The sequence below is a fragment of the Fukomys damarensis genome, unplaced genomic scaffold (assembly GCF_012274545.1).
Source record: "Fukomys damarensis isolate Sample0158 unplaced genomic scaffold, DMR_v1.0_HiC HiC_scaffold_26, whole genome shotgun sequence".
Taxonomy (NCBI): Eukaryota; Metazoa; Chordata; class Mammalia; order Rodentia; family Bathyergidae; genus Fukomys; species Fukomys damarensis.
The window spans coordinates 33,068,568-33,088,236 of NW_022900938.1; positions in this window are offsets into that span (position 1 = coordinate 33,068,568).

A 19,669-nucleotide genomic window follows, 5' to 3' on the forward strand; every position below is an offset into this window, starting at 1 on the left:
TCCCTAAATGATTAGCATATCCCTGTGCAGAGCTGAGAACACAGTGCTTTGCTTACAGATGTATAACGTATTAATAACATTTACAGAAAAAAATGAGAATTTTCCTTCCTCCTATTATTTGATTTTGTTGCACCTGAAACATTATTATTAACCTGAATTTTAAAAGGGTTTAGAGGAATATGGTATTTATTATTCAAACTCCCAATTAGGAAATTTTTCCTTGCAATAATCTATTGTCTATCCCTGATTTCTTAGGTTTTAATTTATTCTGTAAAATGTAAAAAAAAAAAAAAACACAAAGGCTGATTCTAATGCTAGTAAGGCTACATCTGAAGTATTAATGTGAGGACCAAGAGAAACAAGGCTCATGGCAGAGAATGGGGTCCGGTGGGTACACTGTGGTCAGGAGGGTGAACTACACTTGTCTGTAGGACTTCGGGAGGAAGACAGAGTGGCTTGATTATTCTCATCTTGAAGCTGAATATGGCTAGACTGGCTTCCAAAGTGATGAGCACATGACGTTTTTGCTCTGGACTAGAAGGGAAGTGTCCTGTATAGACAATTCATGCACTTGTAGACACTCTAATCTTTCTAAGGTAAGACGTTTTCTAGTTTATTAGCACCATGAAAAGGTGATTGAAGAAGACATTAAGGCCCAGTTGTTTTGTCATTTGGGGAATTAGGAACCTAACTCATAGTCTCCTGATTCCAAGTCATTCCCATAGTTTGCCTCTTGGTTGTCTCTAATGTACAAGCATAGAGGATTTAACTTCTTTATGCAGCATGCTCAAGGTATCCATGATAGTCCTGGGATTTAGAAAGTGCCATGACACTCAACTATTGTCCCTGAAACCTACTTCTTTCACTCTAGTCAGCCACGATCCAGGAAGTCTCCTCTCCCTTGAAATTGATTAGTTCAATGGGAAAGGAAACTTAACAGTAATCCTACTTGAGATATTCCATACCGAGACATGCTGGGCAACTTAACAGCTTAGAGAGAACTTATCCCCCACCCCCAAAAAGGTCAGAGGATATAGCTCAGTGTTAAGGCCCTGGGTTCAATCTGCAGCCCCCCACACACATTCAAACAAACACACACACACACACACACACACACACACACACACACACACACACTGAAAGACACAGCATGCAGTAGCACATGACAGAGATTATTGTAGAGCCATCTTCATAGAGTTTTGATAGCTAAGGATGTTAGACATAAAATGTACCCCAAAAGTCTTATGTGTTTAGAGGTGGGGCTTTGAGAAGGTGGTTGGATCTTATGAGCTATGCTCATCACTATAAAAGTCCATTGATGAGTTTATAGTTACAAGATAGGGTACGGTCTGAAGAGGTGGATCACTGGGGGTGTGAACTGAAAGGATATATCCCTGTTCCTGACTTCTCTCTTCTCTCTCTGCTTTCTAGCTGCCATAAGTTGAGCAGTTACCTCTTCCATGTTTTTATGCTGTTTTGTTTGTGCCTTGAAGTCAGTGAACCATGGACTGAAGCCCCTAAAACCATGAGTCAAAGTAAACCTTTACTCCTTTAAATGTTGGATGTCAGGGCTTTTGTCCTAGTAATGGGGAGGTGACTAATTCATCAAGAAACTGACAGGAAGAATAACTGAAACAGGCTATGTTGTATTGAGAACTATTTGTGCTTTTGGTAGCAGCAAATGTGTTAGTAAGACCAAACCATTCACCATTTATTACAGTGGATCCATTATTCACAGGAAGTAGGTTCTCATGATAAAGTCTTGATACTATAGGGTGACAATAATTTCTGTGTTTACTATATTTTAGCAACTAGCTTAGTGATACCATGAAGATCCAGATATTCTATCCTGAGGTCAAGATACTTGATAGTAGATGATTCTTAGTCTTGACAGTAAAATAAAGAAAATATCTGAAAAATTAAGAAAGGAATCCACTCAATTAAGGAAGCCAATTAATGCCATTTGGGAATAGTAAAAAGCAAAACAAATCAAAACAAAACAAGAACAAGAGCACCATGCCCAGAAAGTTGAGAAAAAGAAAAATTAACACTAGTTTATTAAGGCTTTATGAAAATCTGGAGCTTCCTAGGAAGGAGACAATATGGATTATTACCAACTAATTACTGGGTGAAATTCGCTGCCAGAATGGGAGAGGGGACAGAACCATGAAGAACTGGTTTCTCCTTCAGGAAGTGTCAATTTCAAAACCTTATTAAGGCTTCCAGGGCTCTGATTTCTTGGCTGTGGGAAAAGTATGTGGTAGTATAAATCTTTCCCCTGCTTCTGTGTCTTTAGGTGTCACCTGAGGAATCCTGATCCTAGATATCTTAGTTCACACCTTCTCTGACACAACTGTAACCAAACCAGCTCAGTATCAGATCAAACAGTGAGGTCTCACTTTTGAGACTTAGTTCCCTGGATCATACATTGGCAATCTTTTCCTTTTTTCCCAACCATCTGAAGCCCTATGTGATGAGGTCCTTCCTTGAAACAGTGGGTCTGGACAGCATGTCCGCTAAGCTAAGCAGTCATCTCCATAGGATACCAGGGCAGTCTCTCAGATTAGCTGTGTCCATGTGATTACCCTATCCCCTAACATATATACTTCACTGTCACACTACCAATGGACAGGAGCAAGTAGTCTTTCTCCACATTTGGAACACAAGGACATACATGATGTATAAAACACAGAAAAGGATAAGAAAACTTTCTCTTAAGTGTCTCATGACTGTAGAGGGATCACACAAGTTTTGGAGTCAGGAACACTGAGTTCTAATTCTGGCTAATCTCATTTACTTTAGAACTTTCTTTAAGTGCAAAAAGTGGGGCTGTGCTTGATGGTACATACAAGGAGCTCTTCTGGCCATGTCTATAATAGTCTGTGAAAACAGCTTGCAGCTGAGAAGGAGGATTCAGGCATTGTGTTCTTTTCTTTCTTGCCATTTGCCTTTGTTGACTTCCTCCTCTTTTCCTTGACTCAGTCTGTACTAATTCTGTACAACTCTTAGGGCATTATCATGTACTGTCTTTGTTTGTTTGTTTTTGGTACTGGGGATTGAACTCCGGCCCTTGTGCTTGCAAGGCAGATGGTGGAACCACTGAGCCAAAACCCCAGACCTCATGTACTGTCTTTTAGTGATTTGATTTCTTGACTTTTCATCTCCCATAAATTATATGTTTTGGAGGCTACAGGCATGGCATTTTATTCATCTTAGTTTTGCATCAAAGTATCAAGCAAGGTGCCTGGCACATAGAGGTTGGGTGAGTTCTATTTTCAGCATCCATCACAGGGACTACAAAAACTCAACAGCATCTGCCTCCATAGCAGGTTCCTGTTTGGAAATAACTGTCAACTCCTTTTTAAATTCTCATGTCCCAGTCAGAATTGTAACTGTGGTTGATCTGACGAGTGGGAATTAAAAAGATTTTATTTTAAATTATTCGGGGAAACTTGTATGTTTTGTTTTCTTCCCTAGCCTTTTTTTTTTTTTTTTTTTTTTTTTTTTTTTTTTTTTTTAACCTGTGAGGCAGGTGTGGTCCACTGGGCTAAATCCCTGGCACTCTAATGTCTTTTTAGACTTTGGTTTATGGCCTTTTAAAATTATTCTTTCCTTTGGGGTTTTTTTTTCTCAATACTATGATGACATACATCAACTTCTATAATCTTGGTTGTCTTGGAAATCAGTGGGATTTGATAGGAAAAATGGGAGGCTTGACTGAACGATGATTATTAAGGTGTCAAGTATTCTGTGGGGAAGCAGCCACTTGATTAATAGATACAGAGATAACTTTTCTGTTCTTTTATTATTCTTTTTCTTACATTGCCTTAAAATCAAGAGGCCAAAGCAATTTATAGAGCTAATAGTCATCTTTTGTTCTCAGTTTATCAGCGAATTTGTACACTACTTTGAACTCCTCTATTGCCAAAGAAACTCAAATGGAAGAAACTATACAATTCAAGGAGCTGCTTTTTCATTTTCCACATTTGTCTGAACTCTTACTTTTTAAATTGTTATCCACAGCATCCCTTTGATAATTTCTGATGTCAGTAGGGAGCAAGTCCTCACAATTCAACAGTGCTCGGTTCTGAAAGGGATACTAAAGAGGTGCAAATTGTGACTGTTGTAGACATTTTGTCTTTCTTTTTCTTTTTTTATGTGGTACTTGAGGTGAACCAAGGGCCTTCACATTGAGCCACATCCTGAGCCCTTTTTTATTTTGGCACCAGGGATCAAACTCTGGACCTTGCACTTTCGAGGCAGGAGACAGAACCACTGAGCTAAATCCCTGGCCCCTGAGCCCTTCTTATTTGTTCTTTTGGCACAGATTCTTGCTAAGTTCCTTAGTTGCCTGGGTTGGGCTCAAACTTTCCATTCTTCTGCTTCAACCTCCCAGAATGCTGGGATTTCAGATATATGCCACCATGTTTGGTTGTCTTTTTTTTTTTTTTTTTTTTGACAGTTTAGTGTCTGTGTTTGTTAGAATTTTTATAGTATGAAGCAAAATCTTTCCATCATTAAAGAAGCGAAAACCTCAGTATTTGCTTTCCTGGACTTCCTTGCTACGTGAGCAGAGCATATGATTAGACTCTACCAATCTGGTGCATTTGCTCCTTGTATGGAAGCTGATGAAACAAAGTAGTTTAGAATACTCAAATTTTATCCTAGGGAGGATTGTGTTTACAGCAGTAGCTACCCAGATGTTTCTGAAGTAGTTGCGCCTGTGAATGTCTGGTGTCTAGCAATAGGGTTAAAGGAGATATAAGTTGGGGAAGCTAGAGAAAATATTTTAATAAATCTGTTTTCTTCTTTAATCAGCCAGAATTAGTTTATGTTGCTTGCATTTGAGAATGGAAATTGATGCATTGGCCAAGTTCCCAGGGGATTTATAATCTTGGGGTAGAGTTAACTCAATATTTGGAATTTCTAAAATAGCACATCAGATTATATTGTTCTAAATACTACTACAAGAATAGAGAATAGGGAGAGAAAAGACAGTTTGAAACTATAGACTAAATCAACTCAATTGCCTTTGAGGGCCTTGCAGATAAAAGTAAATGAATGTAGCCAGTGTGACTTTGGGAAAGATTAATCTTTTGGGGAAGATTAATGATGTTTATAAAGCTCAGTACATAGTGTGACAATAGCAGCAGTAACAACAATGAAGGCTAGACCAGTGAAATAACTAAGCCTAACCTAGCACTTACTACAAGCCAAATACTATTCTAGAGCTTTGTTCTCAAGGTGGATAAAGTACATATACAATTTTCTTGAGTAAGTTCTGTTGTATCCTGTTCAGTTTAGCATTTATCTTTGTTTATTGTGTACTTTTATTAATAGTTTTATCAGAATAAGTCAGAGTACATTTTTGTCTGTGCTTTGCCTGACCTAGGATAGAATCAGCCAGTCATAACCCATCTCTTCCAGATATAAGTAATATAGTTTTCTTTCCTACTTAGTTAGGCGCTGTTAAGAAATCTATTTCACACTGCTATTCCTACTGGCAACTGTGTGCCAACCAGATGTGCCAAGACTTGCAAGACCCAGCCTGTAAGAAAGGCACTGGGGATAAATATGGCTAGGGAACTGATTAACACATGTGAATATGTCCCTACATGATTATTCTTTTCATATTAGTTTTTTAATGTTTAGGAAATATAGAAACTTAGAAATATAGAAATTTTAGGTTTTAAATCATTTTTGAATAGGTCTACTTTATAGATACACCAAGAAATTTAAGAATTTTCATTAGTAAACATTTAAAAACATTGTATGCATTTTACTTATTTTTGGAGCTCATTTTCACTTTCAGTAGTAGTTATGTTTTGCTTTAACAATAAATTATAAGGTCATCTTATTTGCTTGCATTTAGTCATGCTTCACAACAACCCTCTAAAGTAGGTTATTTAAAAATTAATTCTACTTGCAGTTGAGTCAGAGGGCCAGATAAATATAGTAACCTGTTGATTTAAATACTCAACCAATTTTCAGCAATTCGAGGCTTTACTCTTGAGAATCTGATTCTGGCGTCTTTGTTCACAGCTATGACTCAAAAGAAGCTGGAAGAAGTAGGATTTTAGCTCAACGGCCTATCTCCCTGCCTCACTAAGCCACTTCTTTATATATACTAAGGGGCAGTTCATTTTCTCCTCTGAGCTTCTCATTCTTTATCTATAAAACGGAGGCATTATTGCCAAATTTATTGAGTAGCTGGAAGATTCAATGAATTATCGTATAAGACAGCACTTTTGTAAGCTGAAAATGCTCTATATATTCAATATCCTTATTTTGGGCCTTTTCCACTAATCTGAGGTGGTATCGTGTGAGATGATGCTCTAAACCGAATGTTAGGGGCATGCTGTGTGATAGGCAGTGATTGTCAGTTGGTCCAATGTTGAGCTAAACATCCACTATTATTTGCTGCCTTACTACCAGATCATGTAGTTTGGGTGTATATGACTAAATTTTCTGAGAGTAAAGGTGGGTATGTGACCCTGGCCTGGCTAATTAGAGCACTAGGGATTTGTTCAGAGATGGGCAGAAAATCCAATTTAGGCCAATACAAATAGGCCTGAGTTAAAGAGAGGTTACTGTTAATCAGCTAAATCTTGCAAACAGCCATACTGGAAAACTCATTTACCTCTTAAAGCACTAAGTTATTACATCATAGATTATGTTGTTTAACTTATTTGTATAGTCATGACATGAAACAAAAGAATTCTTCCCTAATGTGTTTTTTTATCTAGCTCCAGCTTTTGTCTTTTGACTCATCTTCTGTTTGTTTTGTTTTTTGTTTCTTTGGTACTGGGGATTGAGCTAGGGACCTTGCACTTGCCAGGCAGGTGGCAGAACCACTGAGCTAAATCCCTGGCCCTCCTGTACATTTTTTTTTTTTTTTGGTATTGGGGATCGAACTCAGGTCCTTGCACTTGTGAAGCAGGCAGCAGAACCATGGAGCTAAATCCCCAGCACTCCTGTACTTTTGATAGCTTTGCCACCTTTCCATTACTGAGACAAAATACCTGACACACACAACTACAAGGAGAAAGATTTATTTAAGCTCAGTTTCAGAGGATTCCATTCATGGCTGTCCAGCTCCATTATTTAAGGCCTATGGCAAGGCAGAAACATCATGGTGGAAGGGCATGGTGAAAGAAAGCTGTTCATCTATGGCACCCAGGAAGCAGGGAAACAGCCAGAGCTGAAAGGCCCAGGGACCCAATTAGCCACCTCATCATATCTCCAAGACCTGCACCGGTGATGGCGAACCTTTTAGAGTTTCAATGATACAAACAGCCCACTGTGGCACACATGCCTTAGGTTTACCACCACTGAAACACTCTCCAAATAGGCCACATTTCCTAATAGTTCATTTAGCTAATCCATTATCCATTGATCAGGTCAGTGACTTCACGATCAACACTCCTCTGGGTCTCCCACCTCGGAATATGGTTGCATTGAGATCAAGCCTTCAATTGGAAGCCTTAGGACACTTCATATTTAAAGTGTAACAGCCTCCAGGTCCTTGCATAAGCTGTATTTTCTGTCTAGAATGCCTTTAATCATTCTATTTTCTTTTATCTTCCCACTTCATTCTATTCACCAATCAAAATACCATTCAAAATGGTATCTATCAGAAGCCTCCACTGGAACCCTACTCTGATTTTGCTGCCCCTTCCTTGTGTTTGCTCTCTTAGAACAGTTATTATTCCACACTATATCCACTGGTCTAGCTCTCTGTCTTTCTGTCTAGATTACACATTCCTCAGAGAAAAAAAACCTCTGTTTTATTCAATGTGCCTCTCTATCTCTTAGGAGATAGTGTTCCTAAATTCAATAAGTGTAACTGAATGAACTAGAGGCAATTCATTCACACTTACATGAAATCTCCAGTCTAGATACTTTTTTGCATAATAAAGTAATTTATCTAATTAACAATGTTTTGTTCAGGAGTTCTGTGCCCTTCCTAGCCAGATTCTATTTAGATGAAATTAATTTTTAGATGAAATTTCTTATATACTCTAAAATACCAAAATTACTTGCTCCCCAGTACAGAACATGGACAGACTTCTGCTCCAAAAATTTGGGGGTGGGATTATCTTCCCTCCAGATAGAACTAAGTTACACTGGACTCAGATGGTTGCTGTTAGGAAATCTTGGAATAGAGCCTAGCCAATGGCTTGGGAGTGGTTGGGTTAGGGTGAGCTCTGGAAGAGAATGCTGTAACTTATGCAATACTTTTAGAGACTCGCCTTTCATTTCTCAACCCGCTCAACCTGTCTTCTGTCCTCTCCCAGAAGCAGCTATTGATTAGTTTATCGATACTAGAACATCACAAATCCATAGAGGTATTCTGCCTTTTGTTTAACTTGGATTTTTAACAGAATGTGTGCTGCTGCATGTCTGTGCCTATCTCAATTTCTTCTCCTGTCTTCTGTGACTCTCAGATTTTTCCACTTACCTTCTAACTGGTTGTTTTCAGTCTCTTTTTCAAGTTTATCCTCCTCTACATGGCCAATAAATATTTGGTCCCTGAAGGTTTAGTCCTTTTTTTATTGGTATTCTGCATTCTCTTCCTTGAAATCTCACCCACACCCTTGGTTTCAGTGATTCCCATCCCCACAGACATAACTCACAAATTTGATTTTTTAACATAAGTTTTTAAGCATCAGATTCATGGCACAATTGTTACACAACAGATCTAATTAGATGATTCTTCCAACTCACTATATCTAAAAAATTATAGATCTGTCCCAAACTTAATCCTTAATCTGTATTCTCCATCTTAATCAAGAATATCATCTTGCATCCACTCAATTCAGAAGCCCAGGTAACTTCTTTGGTATGGTGTATCTTTTATTAACACACTTTGAAGATGACATATTTTATGGATATATCTGTTAAATGTTCTCATCACTCTATTTTTACCACTACTGCCAAATCACATCTTTCCTACCTACTAAAATAATCTTTCAAATGACTTCCCAATTTATAATCTTTCCCCCCTTTCAGTCTTTTCCTGCCCTGTAATGAGAGTGATCTTTTCAAAATAAAAATTTGATTTGTGTCACCATGTAATTAAAAACCCTTAGTAACACCCATTGCTCTTGGACACAAATGAAATTGCTTAATTTGACTTTGAAGCCCTCACAGGCTGTTTCAGTGTGTATCTCTTATCTCATATTATCTCTTTTGATTTCTCTTCTTTGGATTACATTGGCATTCAGTCCACTCTTCCTGTTTGCCACCTTCCCTCCTAACATAAGCATTTTGTACATGCTCCTTTTATTCTCCTCTTTGTCTGGTTGAATCCTTTACCCATCCTTAGATCTCAGTTCAGTATTCACTCCTTTAGGGAAGCCTTCCCTGACACTCCATTTTAGGTCTCATTTGTGATCTTACAACACTGAAGACTTCACCTTCACAGCATGAACCATAGTTCTAACTTAAAATTTTGTGTATACAATTGATTATAATGTTTCATTTAGTTTAGATTGTTAGTCCCTTGAGGGAAAGGCCATCTAATTTTGCTTACCTTTATTATCAGGTAATGTTGTATAATAAATGACTCCAAAATATAGTCACTTAAAATGTTAGTCTTTGCATGTAAAGATTCTCAACCTAATTAGTCATTAGGGAGATGCAAATTAAAACCTCAGTGAGGTACCACCTCATGCCCATTAAAATGGCTATTAGAAATAAAAAAATAAAGTGAAATGTAGAGAAATTACAGTTTGTGTATATTGCTCAGGAGAATGTAAAATTGTCTACTTGCTGTAGAAAACATTTTGACATTTCCTCAAAGAGTTAAACATAGGGGCTGGTGACATAGCTCAGCAGTAGTGTATTTGTTTAGCATGTGTGAGGTTCTGGATTTGATACTCAGCAGCACATGCACACACACACATGCACACACACAGTGAACATAGTATTATCATATGGCCCAATAATTTCATTCTTAGGTTCATATTCAAAGAAACTGAAAATAGGTACTCAAACTAGTACATGTATAACACTGTAATAGGATTATTTGCAAAAACGAAAAGAGAAGCAGCTCAAAAGTCTATGAATGGATAAACAAATTATGCATATCTAAAAATAAGTATACATATGCACAAGTGTGTTTATGTGAATATTAGAAGGCCATAAAGAGAAATAAATTTCTGATATATACTACAATGTGGACAAATGGTAGCGTAAACACTCCCATCGTGGTCAGTTTCAAGCTACCAACTTAAAGGCATTGATTGTAAAGCTGGCAAAAGGTAGACACACTTGGCTCATAAGGATCTATGAGAGCTATGGCAGTGCATGCCAGTACTCCTCACTAGGGCAGAACTTGGCAGCACCTTGCTTGTTTTATCCCCCGCTCTTCCGGGATCATCATGATCAAAGATCTGCTCTTGCTGTTTGCTCTGACATTTGAATTGATCCTTTCATTCATTCACTCAGCAGCTAATTATCCAATGGGCCATTTTACTCAGCTCTGGGATAAAATAATGAACAACACAAACATGGCCTCTTGTAGATCTTCTACTCATAGAACTTCTACTCTCCTTAATAGAGTTATCACTTCCAAATCTTCCCCAAGCAGTCCTGTATCTGTGACATTTTGCTCAGGGATCCCTTACAAAGGTGTTAGGCTTGTGGTACCTTAATCAGAGGAAGAAGAACCTCAAATTTCTCATACTGTGCATCCACAGGATGAGGATGCTGTTCCTCACAAAATTGTCATTTACCACGGTCTTTTTGCCTTGTTTTTCTCTAGGTTAAAATCAAATACTTAATTATAGCTTTCTATTAATTCAATTTTGATAACTTTTCTATCATGATTTGAAAAACTTGAGATTATTTTGGCCCTAAAGAGAATGTGAAGAAATCAAAATGTATTTAACAGTTTTACTACATCACCTAATATCCAACACAAAGCAATCAATTCTCACACCTATGAAGGAGAAAGAGGGCAAATTCTCATAGATTTTTTTCTTTCCTTTTATTAAACTGTAGTTCATACCTTTAGGGGATCAACTATTCATTTAAAGTCAAATACTAAAACTTGTGTTATTGTTTTTTCTTTTTGTTTCGTTCATATATATTTTATATAGTGCTTGTTTAGTATTCTATTCACTATGGACATATAGTCTTCATTTCATTATGTTACTCATACACACATTTTTTTCTCTCTCATGGAGAGTAGACGTGGGGATGGGTGAGGTGAATTAATATGTAAAATATAACAGTTGTTGCAAGATATACACATTTATTTTCAAATGACTGACTGAAATACCTAATGAAAACTATACCTTGGTGAACAAAAGAAAAACTTGTGATGTATTTACTGTGTCTAAGACCCAAGCATAAAGCTTAGTGCAGTCAGTCATGTATGATACTCCCTGCTATAATACTGAATGCTCTTGGAAGACTGCAAAATGCAATCTTTGGGTGGGACAAGTAGCCAAGAGGCATCTTTTCAGAACACAAGGCCTATTGCCCTTGGTGAATACAGCAAGATGGATTTGAGAAACAGTAACTCACCTAAAAAAAAAAATGCCAAGGTGTAAAGCCTGAGGTCCTCCCAAAAAGCCCACATATACTGAGGTAATTTGATTTAACATAGGGTTATTTCTCCATGAAAATACATTGTCTTTCTTCCAATTCTTGTAAGCATATAAAAGAAAAATCACGCCTTGGATCAATTAATTTGGGCACCAGTGTTGTGGCCTCTGAATGATGGGTTGCAGTGAGATTCTGTGGAGGCCTCTCAGGGATATGGAGTGGAAACATCTGTGCTAAATTCTGTGAGGAAACTGGTGTGAGTCTTAAAACTAACTCAGTGGCCAGCCACTGGGAGAAGAATTATAGAGAAGTGGTGGTATGTTTCTGTTTGACCCAAAACTGAAAGTTAGAAGCCTTGGTTAGATAGTTCTTAAGGCCAGAATGAATGCCTTTTGCTCTATGTTCCTATAAGACATTATTCCATGTTTAGTGGACTATCACCTTTCTCTAACCTGAACTGAGAGTTCTCCAGGGTGGAGACCTTCTTGGTTCATCTTAATTTTCTCTCTGTTCTTTAGAGGTGTGGAAGGAACATTTGTTCAGCTGATGTAAGAGGGGATTAAGTTATTTCACAGGCTCTGTGGTTCCCAGCTGATCACACGTTTTTGGTCTAATTAATGGAGAGTTTGGTGAATCTGTTGTCTTGGCTACTACCCCAGGTCCACCTGTGCCTCTTGGGTCTTATGACTTTCCCTCTTTCCATTTCTGTATTTCTCTGGGAATACTCACTCCTGTCTTACCTACTTCACAGAATTTTTGTGACATCAAATAAAAGAACATGTAGAATCCTGAAGAATTGGAAAAGACCGAGCACTTGTGGTCTTATTCTTTCTTCAGTCTGGAAGCCGCATCATCTTTATCCATATGTCATTTATGTCTGAGGATTCCTGGTGATTCTCTTTAGCTAGAGGCTTTAAAGCTATACAGTGTGGTCTGCAAGCAAGATAAATTTTTTGTGTCTCAATTGAATAAGAGTGTCTTTCTTATGTCACCATTCTAGGTAGTGACATGAAAAAAATCAAAGCAAGTTCAGAGTTCTTAGTTATTTGAATGTTTAAATTTAACCATTTTAGTCAGATCCATCTTTCTCCTGGTAGATTTGAAGGTCACGGGTGTTTATGCAGTGTCAAGGGTCTGGGAGGTGTCTGACTCTGGAGAAATGTGCTGTATGGACACCTGCTGTGACACACAGTCCTGCCAGGTTGCTGTGCAAAGCTACTTTATGATAGCCAACATTAATCTATTTCATATCGTCATCCTCCATTAGCAGGTCTCAAACTTGTTGGTTTCAGGTGCTATTAGAAACCATTCACACCTCAATAATTTTGTCTTCATATATCCTATCCATCTTGCTATTTATCATTTTGAAAGTTAAAACAGAAAATTTTTGAACATATTTTTTGGACATATTTTTAGTACTTAATTCAAAAGCTAAAAACTATTATGTGTTAACATAAATAATATATTTTTACAGAAATAATTATTTTGGAAAATAAAAATAATTGTAAGGGCAGCTTTTAAAAATATTTCTGCAAATCTCTTTAATATCTGATTTGATAGAAAATAGCTGTATTCTCAGCTGCACAGATGCAACCCATCTGTTTCTGAATTCAGTCTATTATAATATGCAGTTGTGATTGAAGAATACATTTAAAGACAATCTGGCCTCACACAGAAATGTAGTTGGAAAACCAAAATATTTAACAGTCTATATTCTTCCTTAATACTATAGCAAACAAAATTCAACAAATGTTAGTTTCTTATGTGTTGGTTGCAATGTGGAATTTGAAAGCCAAGCAATAGAACTGACATTCAGACATGTTAAAATGCATTGTTTCTCTTGTACTTTGAAAGGATTCTTTTCTCATGCATGATTCCATAACATCACAGAATGCTCATTTGGAAACTTGGTTCACTGAGTTATATGGATCTTTTAATGGTAATACATTTATTATATAATATCAAACCTCATTCATTAATATCATCCATTTCAGTCTTTAAGAAAGACTGTTTTTAAGAAAGTGTTGAAGTAGGAGTCATGAGGATGCTCTAAAGCTCACAGTAGTTTATACAAGTTTTTCAAAATGCTCTGTTTAACTTGAAAGCTCAAAATGAGTTATGGACAACCAATTCTATCCACAGTGCCAGAGGATAGTGTTAGACACACTTGGTTAATTTTTGAGAGTATACTTGAAAATACTCAAGACTGCCAGGACTTAGGTGTGAATAACCTGATGTTCCAGGTCTGAATAATCGTGATGTTCCATAGAAAGGCAGCAAATTTAGCTTGCAATGCAGCCATATAGCATTTCTTTGACATAAATGCTATACTTCGAAATGTAACAGAAGTGCTTAATGTCTACTGTTCATTACATGGATATTATAAATACTTTTATCCAAGAGACTAGGATTAATAAATTACCAATTTGTATTGTATCATCAATAGCATTCTTAAGTGAAACAGGCACTTTGAATGTAAGTGGGTAGTGATAATTGATGCAATTACAACTAGTATAGTTTGGTGCCATGGCCTTGATTTTTGCAGTTTAATCCACCTTTGCTTTTATATCATCAGTGCAAATATCAGCAGCATGAAATTGCAAACAATGTCTTAGTATTATTATTACAATAATTTTAACCTCATGGATGCCTATGAGGGATCTCAGGGAGGGGTGCGTGATGGGAACCTCACTGATGACTGCTGGTCTAGACAGAATTCTGTGAGTTCTCTGAGGCTCCCATAGTCTGTTCACAAGGTGTCTACAGGAGGAAGGCATGGTTTTGTTTCTTATGATTTGACAGGGCATTTGGAATCCGTGAGTCTGACTCTAACTCCTCGTTCCCGGTGTCATAGTACTTCCATTACTGCAGTGGTGCAAGAACACTTAGAAGGTAGTTTTCATATGGCAATTCTATCAGCTCTCAGACCCCAGCTTTGTGTATGAGAGGATTTGTCTTCATCAATTTCAGGACTTAGCTTAATACTCCTACTAAGGGACACTCCTTAATTCTTTAATATTGAACCCAATCTGCCTTCTATTACATTCACACAGCCAGGAATTTGGCTCAGTGTTGCCTTGCCTGCCTCGCAAGTACAAGGTTCTGAGTCCGATCCCTGGTACCAAAACCCCAACAAACAAACAAACAAAAACCCAACCAAACACACAAGCAAAAATTAACACATTGGCAAAAATCCTATCTTTTGTATTTACAAATAATTTTAATCTTTTTAAAAAAACAATGACTTTTTTCAAACAGGCTATCAAAACACTTCTATCACTTCTATTCTCAAAGAAAAAGACATGAGAATGAGAAAGACTTGGGTTTAAATTTTTGTGTGGTCATTTTTATATTATGGTTTTAGGCAAGTCACTTCATTTTCTTGATTTCACATTCATCAACTATAAAATGAACATAATTCCCATCTCATAATGTGCTTTGGTGATCAAGAGTTTCAATAAGTATTTTAAAAAATCAAGTTAATTGCTAAGGACATAGTAGACCTCAACAAATGTTATTTCTTTCTCTTGAAAATGTAATTGTTCATGATTTGTCTTAAAATGTACATGTGCTTTGAAAATGTAATAAGAAAAGGTACTGTAATTTTTAGTGGTCATGGTGTCAAGAAATCATTGATTTTATTAAGAATAGACCACTGTGTTCTATCTTTCATGGTTGGTAGCCCACGCTTGTGCTGTACAGAAGAATTCTTTTTTAAAAAAATTCCCTTTTTTATTGAGTTTATTGGTACATTTCAGGTATACAGCACAGTTACATTCATTATTGGGATCTTGTACCTTTACATGACAGGTCTTGGTTCTCATTTTTTCCCCTTGTCCTGCCCTCCCTTCACCCCCTCCTCCCCTTCCCATTTACAAACACTTTATTTCCATTTTTTCATATTTTTTCTTTTCCCTTATTACCTTTCCCATACCCTTCCCACTTTCCCTACACCTTTAGCCCTTTTCTTCCTATTTCACATTTTCAATTATCTCATTAGGATCTTATGTACTATTATAGTTTTTCACACCAGAGAAACTATTCGGTATTTACACATGTGTGACTTATTTATTTCACTTAGGAATATATCCTCAAAATGTATCCATTTTCCTATGAATGAATCTAATTTCTCATTCTTTATGGCTGAGTAGTATTCCATTTTATAGAAAAAACACATCTTCTTTATCCAGCTTCCAACTGATGGGCAAATGGGCTGTTTCCAAGTTTTAGCTATTACAAACTGTGCTGCTATAAGCATAGTGCGCATATATCACTGTGATATGATTCTTTTAATTCTTTTGGAAAGATACCCAGCAGAGGGATGGCTGGGTCAAATGGAACCTCTAGTCCCAGCTCTTTGAGGTACAGAATACTTCTTTTCCTACTTTTACTTGGCCAAAACTCACTCCACAGAGCCTGTTTCTTTTCCTACCTTTAATAAAAATTTGTTACTGTTTGCACATGTCTTGACCAATTCTTTGCTCAGGACAGAAGGAACCTAGAAGCCACTTCCAGAAAGAGACTCTAGCACCCCCAAGCCTGGTTACATACTTGGCTTATCCAGCTAGGAGAGCAGGTAAGGCCATTTGGGCACACTATTTATTATTGCTTCTCTCAAAAATGCTAGAAAAGATTTTTTTTTCTTCTTTTCTTATCTCTCTGGAAGAACTGGGGAACTCAGGAGACTTCTTATGGCATCAGAAGTTGTTTTCTGTGTCCCATCATGTGGGAGGGAAGCAAGGGAATGCATAGTCTCTTTCTTTTTCTTTCAGACATAGAGACCTACAGGTCGGCCTGAAGTTTATCTCCCTTTTTCTTTCTTTTTGTCTGTGGTCACTCCTTGAGTATGAGCTAAGTAGCCAGAGAGCCTATTATTAACTCAGCTGCAGAAAAGATTGTTTAGGTATTGTGTGGGACCTAGAGTTTAGTATGCCTTTTTGATTTTATGTTTCTGCTTTTCATGATACATTGCTTAATTTTCTCACTGTTTTTGTGAAAAATAGCTGTTAGTAACTTGGTAGCCTGCTGGAGTACCCACCTATCTATTTACTCCTTTTTGTGTTCAAAGTCTCCTCTGTGATTTTCTCCTGATGACCATTTCTTTCTCAGGGTCTGGTCTCAGAGTGTGGTCAACTTGTCTCATCACATGACTGTCCATGAACTAGTCATGTGACCGGACCCATTTTGGATCAGCCATATGGGTTCTACAATGTTTATTTCCCTTCCTTGTTTCTTCTTTAAAAAATGTAAGTAATTTTGAATCGTATGCCTGATGACTTGAACAGAAAAAAATAAAAGTTTAACTAAAATGTCTGTGAGTCATTCTTAAATTTTTTTTTAAATAAAGAGGATTCCATTTCTACTATCTTAAAGTACCAAAGTTTTTGCTATTGGGGTATATGCAAGATATATTATTTCTCAAGTGGCTCTACCTTGCCTAAGTAGAGCCTTCAAAGGGCTCAATGTGGTTAAGGGTGTCATGGTGGGGAAGGTCTCCACCTTGATCTTATTGGAGTTTCAGAGAGCTAGGTAGAACCATCAAATGCTCAAGACCCTCTCCCTACAGAGTTAATGGACCCCAATATGGAGACCAAAAAAACCTCAGTAAGGCTTTCTTCTATGATTCTATAAAGACACTGGCATTATCCTAGATTTGAATACTTGAGTCTCACAAGGGACACTATGTGGCTCAAATCTGGTCTCCTCCTTCTGCTTGGGACACCATCTTAAGGACCTAAGACCTAGTTGCTGTCTTTATAGGCCTCAAGACAAGCCATGGGAAACGTCATGAACCACATCTTGTGGGTTCCACTGATTTCATCACTAGGCTACATCCTTGATCAGTTCTATTTCACCAGTATAAAAAAAGGAATAGCTTACTGACTATTCCAGCATGGTTTGGATTCAGTATGAACTAGGAAATTGGGATGGCAATTTAAATTATGAGACTATTTTTTCAGTTTAACCTATTCTGTTTAAAACATAGAAGGTGAAATGAAATCCCTATTTTTCAGACCTTTGTGACCCTTTATTTCAGGAGAATCCCAGAAACTATGGTATTTAGGATGGACCCTGAGAAAGAGAGAGTTATCTCTGATGATTCTGTCCTTGGATTGCCACCCATCTCTCAGGAGAATGTTGGTCTCTCCCATCTATTTAATGAAGAAACTTCAGATGGGACCCCAGACACTTAGGACCTAATTTCTGGTCATGGCCTCTTCTGTGTTCAACAATCAGGTTCTGGAGGAGGATCAAAAAAGAAAAGCAAGAATTATAGTTGTTGTAATAATCAGTGCTTTAAATTCACCCAAATTGTCTAAGGCAAAATCCAAGGATGATCAAGTGCAAGAATTATGGACAATGGGCATGCTTTTTCCTGGTCCCTGCTCTCAGTGTGAGGTAGCCAATGTATTTGACTCATGGCTCTAGAGGGTTAACAGTCCCTGCTCCCAGAGAGGGGCTAGGCCAGCTAAAACCCTCACTTCCTGCTTTGAAGAGGCCCAAGGGAACCTATAATTCTGGTAATTTCTGTTGAGGAAACCTGGGTAAAGCTGGACATTATGACTGAGCCAATTAAATTACTTCATTTTATTTTGACTTTTCTGGAAAACCCCCCTCTAGATCTATAGCCATAGTTGGGGTTGAGGGAACTCCTCTAGTCAGTGATTTCTTATTCATGCTCTGATGCATAGCTTTAAAGACCAGATGTTTAGCTATGACTTTCTAATTGTCCAACAGTGTTCTACTTCCTTGCTAAGAAGAGATTTACTAGAAAACTGGGGACAGTTCTCAAATTCCAGGAAGGATCAAATGGATTTTATCTGCTGAGACTACACAAGGGCTCCATAACCTAATTAGCCAAGAGATGGACTCTGCTGTGTGGTATAATGGAATATCTGACTTAAGGAAATCCTTCTTCTACATAATAGAAAAGAGAGAAATTAGTTTGGGTGTCTTGACTCAAAGGCTAAGACAAGAACACTGCTGAGTGGTATATTTTGCAAAAAGTTAGATGGAGTGACTTCTGGGTAGGCATTCTGCCTGACAGCAGTAGCAACTCTGACTATGCTAATGGAGGAAGCTTCAAAATTAACTTTATGACAGAGCCTGGAAGTCCTGACTCCCCATCAGGTCAAAGTAATTTTTGAGACTAAAGGTTGCTTGTGGATTTCCAAGTATCAGGACATGCTCTTGGGCATACCTGAAGTTATTATACTCCTAATCATGGGCCTTTGATGCCTACAGGCTGAGAAGTTAGCCACTCTTATGAACAAGTGATCTCCTAGACCTATGTAGGCAGGCAGGACATCTGCCACTCCAAAACCCTGGGAAGGGTTCACTAATGGAAGTATCTTTGTCCAAGGAGAACACAGAAAAGCAGATTATGCAGTTGTTATTTTACAACAGGTCATTGAAGCAAAGCATCTTTCTCCAAAGCTTGTAGCTCTTACTTGAGTATTGATATTAGGAAAAGGCAAAAAGTTAAATATTTATACAGATCCAAATATGGTTTTCTGGTACTGCATGCCCATGAAGTAAACTGAGAAGAAGAAGCTTGCTAACTAATAAGCAATCATGTATAAAACAAAAGCAAGAGATTCTACAACTCTTAGAGGTAATCGATCTTCCCAAGCAGCTTGCTGTCATTCACTGCAAGGGATCCCATAGAGACGTGTCTACAGTCTCCTTGGGAAATAAAAAGGCTAATAGGGAGGCAAGAAGGGCAACCCTATAGGCCCTCAAAACCCTAGCTCAATGATGGTGAACCTTTAGCGATCTAGTGCTCATTTATATATTTATATATTGCAACATGCCAACCCTACAATTAAATCTGAATACAGAAGTTTTAGTTTAGAAAAGCCAACTATTACCTCATGTTCAGCTGCTGGGCCAACTTGGATACCAACAGAGAGGGCTCTGTGTGCCCACTGTGGCATGCATGCCAAAAGTTCACTACCACTGCCCTAACCTTCTAATTCCTGAGGAACAATTCTGATCATTTCTCAAGGGATGTAGTGACAAACTATAGAAATCCTATAGGGAACATGGTCACTAGTGTGTTAGCAGGACTAAGATGGAAGCTACTCTTTAGAGCCTCTAGAAGACCTAAGGC